Source organism: Mixophyes fleayi, chromosome 3 (assembly GCF_038048845.1).
Source record: "Mixophyes fleayi isolate aMixFle1 chromosome 3, aMixFle1.hap1, whole genome shotgun sequence".
Classification (NCBI taxonomy): Eukaryota; Metazoa; Chordata; class Amphibia; order Anura; family Limnodynastidae; genus Mixophyes; species Mixophyes fleayi.
In genome coordinates this window covers 8,550,625-8,564,980 of record NC_134404.1, presented here as the reverse complement: position 1 = coordinate 8,564,980, position 14,356 = coordinate 8,550,625, and positions in this window count along the sequence as shown.

Sequence of the window (14,356 nt, the reverse complement as noted above, 5' to 3'; positions counted from 1 at the left end):
TATAGTGGAAAGGCAGGTTTGAACCACGGAGACCAGGTTGGACGTGAGCAGGTGAAGGAAGGTAACAGGAGAGTCAGTGGTCTGCGTACAGCAAGTTGTACCACTGCTATGGTGAGAAGACTTGTCCAGGTGCAGGTAGGTAGCGGGGAAGTCAGTGGTCTGCGTACAGCAAGTTGTACCACTGCTATGGTGAGAAGACTTGTCCAGGTGCAAGTAGGTAGCGGGGTAGTCAGTGGTCTGCGTACAGCAAGTTGTACCACTGCTATAGTGAGAAGACTTGTCCAGGTGGAGGTAGGTAGCGGGGAAGTCAGTGGTCTGCGTACAGCAAGTTGTACCACGGCTATGGTGAGGAGTAATACAGGTGCGGATGAGTGGAAGCATGCAAAGAGTCAATAATGGTATGAAGACACTGAGAGCACAGAGGAACTTGATCCAAACAGATATGCAGCGGTGACAGCTAATAGTCTATAACGGTATGTATACCGCTGCTGAGTAGAGAGGCTTGCACAGAGCGGATATGCGGGATAATAACTGATAGTCAATCACAAGTATGCATATCACTGCTGAGTAGAGAAGCTTGTTCCAAACAGATATGCAGCGTAACAACAAATAGTCTATAGCGGGTATGGATACCGCTGCTGAGTAGAGAGGCTTGTCCTAGGCGGATATGCAAGGTAACAGTTGATAGTCATTAACAAGTAAGCATACCATTGATGAGTAGAGAAGCTTGTCCACGAGAATATGCAGGCACAGCAGGGACGCTGAACGGCTGTAGCGGGTATGGGAACCGCAGGTGAGCAGGGCAGGTAATCAGAAGCCAGCTGAGGACACGAGCAGGATACAGGAGACTGTAGCGGGTATGAGAACCGCTGATGAGCAGAGCAGGTAATCCAGGAACCAGCTGAAGACACGCGTAGGATACAGGAATCAATAGCGGGTATGGAAACCACCGATGAGTAGCACAGGTAATCAGCAGGAAGCTGAAGACACTAGTAGTACACAGGAGATACCTTCAGAGACTCACAGGGAATGAGACTCAAGATCAGGCAACGAGGTAATGAGCACAGGTGCCTTAAATAGGGAGAGGTGTCTGATCCACCAATGAGATTAAAAACAAAGGTCATAAGTTCTTGGATGCTGCGCATGCGCAGTGCATCAAGATGGCGGACGGCCGCGGCTCAGGACAGGTGCCGGCAGGAAGGCTAGGGAACCACGCACCAGCGCAGAGGCACTCATGGTCCGGTGAGTGACAGTACCCCCCCTTTTAAAGGTGGGCACAGAACACTTGGAGCCGGGTTTGCCCGGAAACTTGGAGTAGAACTTTTTTAGAAGAGCTGGGGCGTTGAGATCATCTGCACGGATCCAAGAACGCTCCTCTGGACCAAAGCCCTTCCAATGCACAAGGAAGTGAAGAACTCCTCGCGAAATTTTAGCATCTAAAATATGAGTAATTTCAAACTCTTCCTCTTGATGAACTTGAACTAGCCGAGGTGCTGAAGGAGGAACAGAGAAATGGTTGATGATAAGAGGCTTGAGTAATGACACATGGAAGGCGTTGGAGATACGAAGGTTCTTAGGTAACAGTAGTTTGAAGCACACAGGATTTATCACTTGAGTGATCCTATATGAACCAATGAAACGGGGAGCGAACTTCATAGATGGAACCTTCAAGTGAATATTTTTGGTAGAAAGCCATACGCGATCTCCAATCTTAAGTTGTGGAATAGCTTGCCTCTTTTTATCCGCAAAACACTTGTATCTAGCAGATGTCTTCTTTAGGCAGGATTTAACCTGAGACCAGATTTTTTTGAAACTCTGACACACACTCTCCACTGCAGGAACTTGGGTGGGAGGGAGGGCAGGAAATTCTGGGAAAGACGGATGGTGACCGTATACCACAAAGAATGGACTTTTTGAAGATGACTCGTGATACATGTTGTTATGGGCGAATTCAGCCCATGGAAGTAAATCTACCCAGTTGTCTTGGTTGGCTGAGGAGAACATCCTTATAAAAGTCTCAAGATCTTGGTTGACTCTCTCGGTCTGTCCATTTGATTGAGGATGGTAGGAGGATGATAGTGATAATCGAATACCCAAGGTCTTACAAAGGGGTCGCCAGAATCTGGAAACGAATTGCACTCATCTATCCAAGACAATCTCAGATGGACAACCATGAATTCGGAAGATCTCCTTGATAAAATGGTTAGCCAGAGTAGATGAGGAAGGTAAACTGGTCAAAGGGACGAAATGTGCCATTTTCGAAAATCTATCCACCACTACCCAGATGGTATTGCACTTTTTACTCGGAGGAAGATCGGTGACAAAGTCATACTAATATGGGTCCAAGGTTTGGATGGAATGGGTAGTGGTTGAAGTAATCCCGCCGGTGTTCTGCGGGGAGTTTTAAACTGGGAACACACCTCACATGCGGCCACAAATTCTTTGACATCTCTCCTCATAGAGGGCCACCAGTAGGTTCGAGAAAGGACTTCTAAGGTCTTGCGTTCACCCGAATGTCCATAAAAGCGTGAGGAATGATACCAGGACAATATTTTCCTCCGTAGAGATGGAGGCAGGAGGGTTCTCCCAAATGGTAGCACCTTGGTGGAAGAAGTGGCCAGAGTCACACATTTGGGATCTAAAATAGGATGGTTAGGACCATCTTCAACATCTGAGGACGCCACAAACGCCCGAGACAAGGCATCTGCTTTTCTATTCTTGGAAGCTGGTTTGAAGGTTATGATAAGCTCAAAACGGGAAAAGAAAAGAGACCATCTTGCTTGACGAGGATTCAAACATTGGGCTGACTGTAAATATGACAGGTTTTTGTGATCCGTAAAAATAGTTACAGGATGACGAGCTCCCTCCAGCAGATATCTCCACTCCTCTAATGCTGCTTTTATGGCCAACAACTCCTTGTCCCCGATAGTGTAATTTCTCTCCGCAGGTAGAAGACCTCGAGAGTAGAAGGCACAAGGATGGAATTTTTGTTGCTCCGATCTTTGGGATAGTATGGCCCCTAGGCCAACATTAGAGGCGTCTAACTCTAGGAAGAACGGAAGAGTCACATCAGGCTGTCGAAGAGCAGGAGCAGAAGAGAAGGACTCCTTGAGGAACTGGAAAGCTTGAAGGGCCTCAGAGGACCATTGTTTAGTGTTAGCTCCCTTCCGGGTCAGAGGCACTATTGGAGTAGCGATGGAAGAAAACTTTGAATGAAACGTCTGTAGTTGTTAGCAAAACCTAAAAAACATTGGATTGCTCGAAGAGTAGTTGGCTGGGGCCAACGTATTACAGCGTTCACCTTTTCAGGATCCATCTTGAGGCCAACTCCGGACACAATATATCCCAAGAATGGAATCTGGGATAACTCAAAGGAACATTTTTCTAGCTTGCAAAATAAAGGGTTTCTTTGGAGTCTGGAAAGGACCTCTGCCACATGTTGGTGATGAGTGGACAGATCCTGGGAAAAGATTAATATGTCGTCCAGATAGACGACGACACAGACATACAACAAGTCCCGGAAGATCTCATTCACAAAACCCTGGAAGACAGCGGGGGCGTTACACAACCCGAAGGGCATAACTAGATATTCATAATGGCCATCCCAGGTGTTAAAAGCTGTCTTCCATTCGTCTCCAGACTTGATCCGGATTAAGTTATAAGCGCCTCGAAGATCAAGCTTGGTGAAGATCCGGGCTCCCTTGATGCGATCAAAGAGCTCGATAATTAGTGGAACAGGATACCGATTTTTGATGGTAATGGCATTGAGTCCACGATAATCTATACAGGGTCGTAATGATACATCCTTCTTCTTCACAAAAAAGAACCCCGCTCCAATTAGGAGCGGAGGTTCTCCTTGATAGACTCAGATGTTGCTTGAGTTTCTGGTAGCGAGAGTGGATACACACGACCCCTAGGAGGGCTCTTGCCAGGTTGTAAGTCAATCGGACAATCCCACGCCCGATGGGGAGGAAGGCGTTCAGACTGAACCTTATCGAACACATCCGCGAAGGAAGCATACTGTGGAGGGAGACTCGGCGGGCAGGGTGTAATGGAAGACTGATGTATTTTGAGTGGAACAACTTAAGAGAGAGAACGATGACAACATTCGGGACCCCAGGAAGTGACTTGAGGAGTGTTCAAGTCAATCAGAGGGGAATGAAGTTAAAGCAATGGAAGGCCAAGTACGATGGGACTGGTAGTAACAGGAAGGACCAGTAAAGAAATTTTCTCTTGATGTAAGGCTCCAATTTGAAGAGTCAATGGAGACGTACTTTGAGTAATGAGTCCATTAATTATACGTGATCCATCGATAGCAGTAACAGCTATAGGTGCTTTTAAAGGAATCACTGGTAGGGACCATTGATTCACTAGGGAAATAGAGATAAAGTTTCCAGCAGCTCCAGAATCTAGAAGTGCTTGAGACATAAATGATTTGGTAGCAAAGGAAACTGTAACATCAAAAGCACAGACTTTAACATCCGTAGAACATGGAGAGGACTCCAGGGACCCTAACCTTACCTCTCCAGAACTGGTTAGGGCCTGGCATTTCCCGACTTTCTAGGGCATGAGTTCAGCATGTGAGTAGAGTCAGCGCAATAGATACAGAGTCTATTCTTCACTCGTCGGTCTCTCTCTTCTGATGTTAATTTAGAGCGACCTACCTCCATGGGTTCTACTAGAGGTGGAAGATGACGTACTTGGGATACTGAGCGAACAGGCGCTTTGAAGGAAGTTACTCTTTCGGAATCTCTCTCATGAAACCTCATGTCTACACGATGGCATAGAGAAATCAAATCGTCCAAGGAGGAAAGTAATTCTTGTGAGGTCAGTGCATCTTTGATCTTGTCGGCAAGCCCCTGCCAGAAGGCGGCTATCAGCGCCTCAGTGTTCCACTGAAGCTCAGAGGCAAGAATCCGAAATTGTATGACGTACTGAGCTACAGACTGAGATCCTTGGCGTAGTCGGAGAATACTGGAAGCTGCAGAGATAACACGACCAGGTTCGTCAAAAATTCTTCGAAACGTAGAAATAAACATGGCACTATCCTCCAATAAGGGGTCATTTCTTTCCCACAGAGGGGAGGCCCATGCGAGAGCCTGTCCGGAAAACAAAGAGATGAGATAGACCACTTTGGAACGATGAGTAGAAAAGTTATGAGGTTGGAGTTCGAAATGAATGGAACATTGGTTAAGAAAACCCCTACAGGTTTTAGGGTCTCCATCATACTTAGAAGGAGTAGGCAGGTGTAGCGTGGAAGCGGTAGACATCTGGGATGGCACTGGGGAAGAAGATGGAGGTACTGGAGGATCAACAGTAGCATTTTGCTCAGGAATTCCTCGGGCGGCTAAAGCCTGACAACATTGAAACAACTGTTGCTGTCGAACATCTTGTTGTTCAATCCGAGTAACCAGGTACTGCAGCATCTCTTTAGCTGTTGGTTCCGATCCTGGGTCTGTCATGGCCTGATCTTACTGTCACGGGCACTAGGAGTCTTGCCCAGGATTTCACCAGTTTACTATGCTTACCAGAGAGGCGGAGTTTGCTCAGCGGTCCTCTGGCAGCAGGGTGAATAGTGAAACGTATATAACAGCAGATGGAGAGAGGATGCCAATGGAAATGATGATAGTCAGTGACTTGCAGCTATACTGGTAAATGAGTCAGCGACTTGCAGCTATATTGGCAGATGAGTCAGCGACTTGCATCTATAGTGGAAAGGCAGGTTTGAACCACGGAGACCAGGTTGGACGTGAGCAGGTGAAGGAAGGTAACAGGAGAGTCAGTGGTCTGCGTACAGCAAGTTGTACCACTGCCATGGTGAGAACACTTGTCCAGTTACAGGTAGATAGCGGGGAAGTCAGTGGTCTGCATACAGCAAGTTGTACCACTGCTATAGTGAGAAGACTTGTCCAGGTGCAGGTAGGTAGCGGGGAAGTCAGTGGTCTGCGTACAGCAAGTTGTACCACTGCTATGGTGAGGAGTAATACAGGTGCGGATGAGTGGAAGCATGCAAAGAGTCAATAATGGTATGAAGACACTGAGAGCACAGAGGAACTTGATCCAAACAGATATGCAGCGGTGACAGCTAATAGTCTATAACGGTATGTATACCGCTGCTGAGTAGAGAGGCTTGCACAGAGCGGATATGCGGGATAATAAATGATAGTCAATCACAAGTATGCATATCACTGCTGAGTAGAGAAGCTTGTTCCAAACAGATATGCAGCGTAACAACAAATAGTCTATAGCGGGTATGGATACCGCTGCAGGGTAGAGAAGCTTGTCCTAGGCGGATATGCAAGGTAACAGTTGATAGTCAATAACAAGGAAGCATACCACTGATGAGTAGAGAAGCTTGTCCACGAGAATATGCAGGCACAGCAGGGACGCTGAATGGCTGTAGTGGGTATGGGAACCGCAGGTGAGCAGGGCAAGTAATCAGAAGCCAGCTGAGGACACGAGCAGGATACAGGAGACTGTAGTGAGTATGAGAACCGCTGATGAGCAGAGCAGGTAATCCAGGAACCAGCTGAAGACATGAGTAGGATACAGGAATCAATAGCGGGTATGGAAACCACCGATGAGTAGCACAGGTAATCAGCAGGAAGCTGAAGACACTAGTAGTACACAGGAGATACCTTCAGAGACTCACAGGGATTGAGACTCAAGATCAGGCCACGTTGTAATGAGCACAGGTGCCTTAAATAGTGAGAGGTGCCTGATACACCAATGAGATTAAAAACAAAGGTCATAAGTTCTTGGATGCTGCGCATGCGCAGTGCATCAAAATGGCGGACGGCCGCGGCTCAGGACAGGTGCCGGCAGGAAGGCTAGGGAACCAAGCACCAGTGCAGAGGCACTCACGGTCCGGTGAGTGACAAATGCAGTAACATAAATATAAAACCATTAATACAGTGACATATAGTTCCATTGATGCAGTATCATAAAAATGAATGCAGCGACATAAATATAAAACCATTAATGCCGTGACATAACTATATAACCTTTAATGCATTGACGTTAATATAAAACCATTTATACAGTGACATAAATATAAAACCATAAATACAGTGACATCTATTTCCATTGATGCAGTATCATAAATATTAAACCATTCTTGCAGTGACAAAAATGCAGTAACATAAACATAAAACAATTAATGCAGACACATGACTATAAAAATAATTAATGCAGTAACATAAATGCAGTGACAGAAATGCAATAATATAAATGTAAAACAGTTAATGGAGTAACAAATATGCATTGACATAAATATAAAACCATTAATGTTGTAACATAAATGTAGCAACAGAAATGCAGTAACATAAAAATCAAACAGTTAATGCAGTAACAAATATGCAGTGACAGAAATGCAATAACATGAATATAAAACCATTAAAACTGTGACAAAATAATAAAACCATTAATGCAGTGGAATAAATAACCATTATATCATTAAGACAATTAAACATTAATTCATATATGAATACCCATAGTTATATGTTAAAATATATTGCATTACGTGCTTTGATTAAGTACAGTGCAGAGGCAGATGATAGAGACACGAGTTCTAATACTGGGGATACTTTCCATAGCTCTTTGCAACTCATTAAAATGGAAATGAGAACCTTTTGCACTTTCTGGAAAGAGGCCTCCAGACGTCAAACATGGATTTCTTGCATTGTTACCTATCCTGCTGGATTGGCATTTACCTAACTGCAAATGGTCAGTAACGTGCCGTGATGGTGAAAATTGTATTATCAAGCATCGCCCACCTCACTGAACACTGAGAGGTCAGGGGCGTGATGATGAAATGAGTGTCATCATAGGCCATGTCCCACCCACTCCATGTCTCCCACTTGGTTGAATATGAAATACAGAGTTAAGAAACATTACACGAAGGTATGATATATTTGTTCAGCTTCTATCTAAAAATATGTAATGGAAATTCCCATATGGTCTAGCGGGTAGGATTCCTGGTTTTCACTCAGGCAACCCGGGTTCGACTCCTGGTATGGAAGTCAAAGCATTTTTGAATGACAGAAACTGTACCTCTTGTTTATCACCTACTCTATTGATCTCAGTATCAAAACGCAGGAGAAACTGTGATTTGGTTATGGAAATAGGAGAGGAGAGGATTTATATACCTCCAAACATTACTGCATTCAAAATTAGGACAGAACTGGTCTGACCTCATATTTCAACATCCATCTTCCAAATTTTCGAAAGGGACAACCCTATATAAAAAAAGGACTCTTGAACTTGTGGATGAATGGGTATCCATGGAGAGTTCACAAGTTATTAATGGTGCAGTAGGGATGTTCTGAATGAAACTAGACTACACAAATGCTTACAAACCAATAATGTCTGCTTCTGTGCCCTGAATTTCTCCGCTTTCCTCAGTTAGCATGCAAAGGACAGGTTTAAGACACCACGGAAGTGAACTGAAATACAATATTACTTCTGAAATCCTGAAATCCCATGGAGCTGAACCCATAGAGGATGCAGTGTAAAAACAGAGAGTACAGTGAGAAGTAGTGGTGGCAGAGTGGACCATTGACTAGAAATCCATTAGGGTCTCACTGGGCAAAAATGTGAAAATTTGCCACCACTATTTCTGGGATTTTTCATCAATTAAAAGAGTCAAGCTAAATTGGAGAAAGCAGAAGAGGTTGGAAATTTTCCAACATTTTTAATCTTGACTTAAAGGCGTCTGCAGATGGAAATTCTAAGGAAGCTGTTTTCCCAACTATTTCTAAAGCTAAATAATTGAAAATGAACAAATAACAGTCAAACTCCTAATGATGTTTTACCAATTATTAACCAGGACAATTTTCACAACTTTTGATGAGTAAGTAGACCAAAAATAAAAATGTGGATCTCTTTGTCTAGACAAGCAATTTTTCTGTATTTAGGAATTTTCAATTCAATTTGTTTTTCCATTCAGGCACATGTAGTGCACTTGACATCTGGAAACATCTAAGGCACAATCCTTCGATAGCTCAGCTGGTAGAGCGGAGGACTGTAGAGGAGATTGGTAGAGAAATCCTTAGGTCGCTGGTTCAACTTCAGCTCAAAGGAATTTTTTTCATATCACTTTAGTGGGCAATTTCTGACATATTAAATACCCAGAAATATGCATTACTCGTGCTGTTTATCTTTATTTGCTAGAGAAACTGTAACTTATTTTCATTTCTGCTTCCTGTTAATCATCCTGCATGCTGCTGAGCCTCTAGTAGGGCAATTATGGTTTCCGTGGTTTGTTGAAGTACAGTGCAGAGGCAGATGATAGAGACACGAGTTCTGATACTGGGGAGCCTTTCCATAGCTCTTTGCAACTCATTAAAATGGAAATGAGAACCTTTTGCACTTCCTGGAGAGAGGCCTCCAGACATCAAACATGGATTTCTTGCATTGTTACCTATAATGCTGGATTGGCATTTACCTATCTGCAAATGGTCATGTACGTGCCGTGATGATGAAAATCGTATCATCAAGCATCGGCCACCTCACTAAACACTGAGAGGTCAGGGGCGTGATGATGAAATTAGTGTCATCATAGGCCATGTTCCACCCACTCCATGTCACCCACTTGGTTGAATATGAAATACAGAGTTAAGAAACATTACAGGAAGGCATGATATATTTGTTTAGCTTCTATCAAGAAATACATAATGGCCCGGGTTCGGCTCCCACTATGGGAAGTTAAGCATTTTTGAATGACAGCAACAGTACCACTTGTTTAACGCCTTCTCTATTGATGTCAGTACCAAAACCCAGGAGAAACTGTGATTTGGTTATGGAAATGGGATGTGGTGAAATCTAGAGGATTTATATACCTCGCAACATTACTGCCTCCAAAATTAGGACAGAACTGGTCTGACCTCATTTTTCAACATCCATCTTCCAAACTTTGAGAGGGACATCCCTATTTTATATGTAACAAATCCTTCATGTGAAAAAAAGAACTCTTGAGCTTGTGGATGAATGGGTTTCCAGGGAGAATTCACAAGTTTTTAATGGTGTAGTAGGAATGTTCTGAATGAACAGTTAGCATGCAAAGGACAGGTTTAAGAGACCACGGAAGTGAACTGAAATACAATATTACTTCTGAAATCCTGAAATCCCATGGAGCTGAACCCATAGAGGATGCAGTGTAAAAACAGAGAGTACAGTGAGAAGTAGTGGTGACAGAGTGGACCATTGACTAGAAATGCATTGGGGTCTCACTGGGCAAAAATGTGTACATTTGCCACCACTATTTCTGGGATTTTGCATCAATTAAAAGAGTCAAGCTAAATTGGAGAAAGCAGAAGAGGTTGGAAATTTTCCAACATTTTTAATCTTGACTTAAAGACGTCTGCAGATGGAAATTCTAAGGAAGCTGTTTTCCCAAATATTTCTAAAGCTAATTAATTGAAAATGAACAAATAACAGTCAAAATTCTAATGATGTTTTACCAATTATTAACCAGGACAATTTTAGCTAGAGAAACTGTAACTTAATTTCATTTCTGCTTCCTGTTAATCATCCTGCATGTTGCTGAGCCTCTAGTAGGGCAATTATGGTTTCCGTGGTTTGTTGAAGTACAGTGCAGAGGCAGATGATAGAGACACGAGTTCTGATACTGGGGAGCCTTTCCATAGCTCTTTGCAACTCATTAAAATGGAAATGAGAACCTTTTGCACTTCCTGGAAAGAAGCCTCCAGACATCAAACATGGATTTCTTGCATTGTTACCTATAATGCTGGATTGGCATTTACCTATCTGCAAATGGTCATGTACGTGCCGTGATGATGAAAATCGTATCATCAAGCATCGACCACATCCCTGAACACTGAGAGGTCAGGGGCGTGATGATGAAATGAGTGTCATCTTAGGCCATGTTCCACCCACTCCATGTCACCCACTTGGTTGAATATGAAATACAGAGTTAAGAAACATTACAGGAAGACATGATATATTTGTTCAGCTTCTATCAAGAAGCATATAATTGTAGTTCCCATATGGTCTAGCGGTTAGGATTCCTGGTTTTTACCCAGGCGGCCCCGGTTCGACTCCTGGTATGGGAAGTTAACGCATTTTTGAAATACAGCAACAGTACCACTTGTTTAACGCCTTCTCTATTGATCTCAGTACCAAAACCCCGGAGAAACTGTGATTTGGTTATGGAAATGGGATGTGGTCAAATCCAACTGCATCCAAAATTAGGACAGAACTGGTCTGACCTCATATTTCAACATCCATCTTCCAAACTTTGAGAGGGACATCCCTTATTTTATATGTAACACATCCTTCATGTGAAAAAAAGAACTCTTGAGCTTGTGGATGAATGGGTTTCCAGGGAGAATTCACAAGTTTTTAATGGTACAGTAGGAATGTTCTGAATGAACAGTTAGCATGCAAAGGACAGGTTTAAGAGACCACGGAAGTGAACTGAAATACAATATTACTTCTGAAATCCTGAAATCCCATGGAGCTGAACCCATAGAGGATGCAGTGTAAAAACAGAGAGTACAGTGAGAAGTAGTGGTGACAGAGTGGACCATTGACTAGAAATCCATTGGGGTCTCACTGGGCAAAAATGTGAAATTGTGACCCCACTATTTCTGGGATTTTTCATCAATTAAAAGAGTCAAGCTAAATTGGAGAAAGCAGAAGAGGTTGGAAATTTTCCAACATTTTTAATCTTGACTTAAAGGCGTCTGCAGATGGAAATTCTAAGGAAGCTGTTTTCCCAACTATTTCTACAATGACAGCAACAGCACCACTTGTTTAACGCCTTCTCTATTGATCTCAGTACCAAAACCCCGGAGAAACTGTGATTTTGTTATGGAAATGGGATGTGGTCAAATCCAACTACATCCAAAATTAGGACAGAACTGGTCTGACCTCATATTTCAACATCCATCTTCCAAACTTTGAGAGGGACATCCCTATTTTATATAAAACACATCCTTATGTGAAAAAAAGAACTCTTGAGCTTGTGGATGAATGGGTTTCCAGGGAGAATTCACAAGTTTTTAATGGTGCAGTAGGAATGTTCTGAATGAACAGTTAGCATGCAAAGGACAGGTTTAAGAGACCACGGAAGTGAAATGAAATAAAATATTACTTCTGAAATCCTGAAATCCCATGGAGCTGAACCCATAGAGGATGCAGTGTAAAAACAGAGAGTACAGTGAGAAGTAGTGGTGACAGAGTGGACCATTGACTAGAAATCCATTGGGGTCTCACTGGGCAAAAAGGTGAAAATTTGCCACCACTATTTCTGGGATTTTTCATCAATTAAAAGAGTCAAGCTAAATTGGAGAAAGCAGAAGAGGTTGGAAATTTTCCAACATTTTTAATCTTGACTTAAAGGCGTCTGCAGATGGAAAATCTAAGGAAGCTGTTTTCCCAACTATTTCTAAAGCTAATTAATTGAAAATGAACAAATAACAGTCAAACTCCTAATGATGTTTTACCAATTATTACCAGGACACTTTTAGCTAGAGAAACTGTAACTTAATTTCATTTCTGCTTCCTGTTAATCATCCTGCATGTTGCTGAGCCTCTAGTAGGGCAATTATGGTTTCCGTGGTTTGTTGAAGTACAGTGCAGAGGCAGATGATAGAGACACGAGTTCTGATACTGGGGAGCCTTTCCATAGCTCTTTGCAACTCATTAAAATGGAAATGAGAACCTTTTGCACTTCCTGGAAAGAGGCATCCAGACATCAAACATGGATTTCTTGCATTGTTACTTATAATGCTGGATTGGCATTTACTTATCTGCAAATGGTCATGTACGTGCCGTGATGATGAAAATCGTATCATCAAGCATCGACCACCTCACTGAACACTGAGAGGTCAGGGGCGTGATGATGAAATGAGTGTCATCTTAGGCCATGTTCCACCCACTCCATGTCACCCACTTGGTTGAATATGAAATACAGAGTTAAGAAACATTACAGGAAGACATGATATATTTGTTCAGCTTCTATCAAGAAGCACATAATTGTAGTTCCCATATGGTCTAGCGGTTAGGATTCCTGGTTTTCACCCAGGCGGCCCGGGAAGTTAACGCATTTTTGAATGACAGCAACAGTACCACTTGTTTAACGCCTTGTCTATTGATCTCAGTACCAAAACCCCGGAGAAACTGTGATTTGGTTATGGAAATGGGATGTGGTCAAATCCAACTGCATCCAAAATTAGGACAGAACTGGTCTGACCTCATATTTCAACATCCATCTTCCAAACTTTGAGAGGGACATCCCTATTTTATATGTAACACATCCTTCATGTGAAAAAAAGAACTCTTGAGCTTGTGGATGAATGGGTTTCCAGGGAGAATTCACAAGTTTTTAATGGTGCAGTAGGAATGTTCTGAATGAACAGTTAGCATGCAAAGGACAGGTTTAAGAGACCACGGAAGTGAAATGAAATACAATATTACTTCTGAAATCCTGAAATCCCATGGAGCTGAACCCATAGAGGATGCAGTGTAAAAACAGAGAGTACAGTGAGAAGTAGTGGTGACAGAGTGGACCATTGACTAGAAATCCATTGGGGTCTCACTGGGCAAAAAGGTGAAAATTTGCCACCACTATTTCTGGGATTTTTCATCAATTAAAAGAGTCAAGCTAAATTGGAGAAAGCAGAAGAGGTTGGAAATTTTCCAACATTTTTAATCTTGACTTAAAGGCGTCTGCAGATGGAAATTCTAAGGAAGCTGTTTTCCCAAATATTTCTAAAGCTAATTAATTGAAAATGAACAAATAACAGTCAAACTCCTAATGATGTTTTACCAATTATTAACCAGGACAAATTTAGCTAGAGAAACTGTAACTTAATTTCATTTCTGCTTCCTGTTAATCATCCTGCATGTTGCTGAGCCTCTAGTAGGGCAATTATGGTTTCCGTGGTTTGTTGAAGTACAGTGCAGAGGCAGATGATAGAGACACGAGTTTTGATACTGGGGAGCCTTTCCATAGCTCTTTGCAACTCATTAAAATGGAAATGAGAACCTTTTGCACTTCCTGGAAAGAGGCCTCCAGACATCAAACATGGATTTCTTGCATTGTTACCTATAATGCTGGATTGGCATCTACCTATCTGCAAATGGTCATGTACGTGCCGTGATGATGAAAATCGTATCATCAAGCATCGACCACCTCACTGAACACTGAGAGGTCAGGGGCGTGATGATGAAATGAGTGTCATCTTAGGCCATGTTCCACCCACTCCATGTCACCCACTTGGTTGAATATGAAATACAGAGTTAAGAAACATTACAGGAAGACATGATATATTTGTTCAGCTTCTATCAAGAAGCACATAATTGCAGTTCCCATATGGTCTAGCGGTTAGGA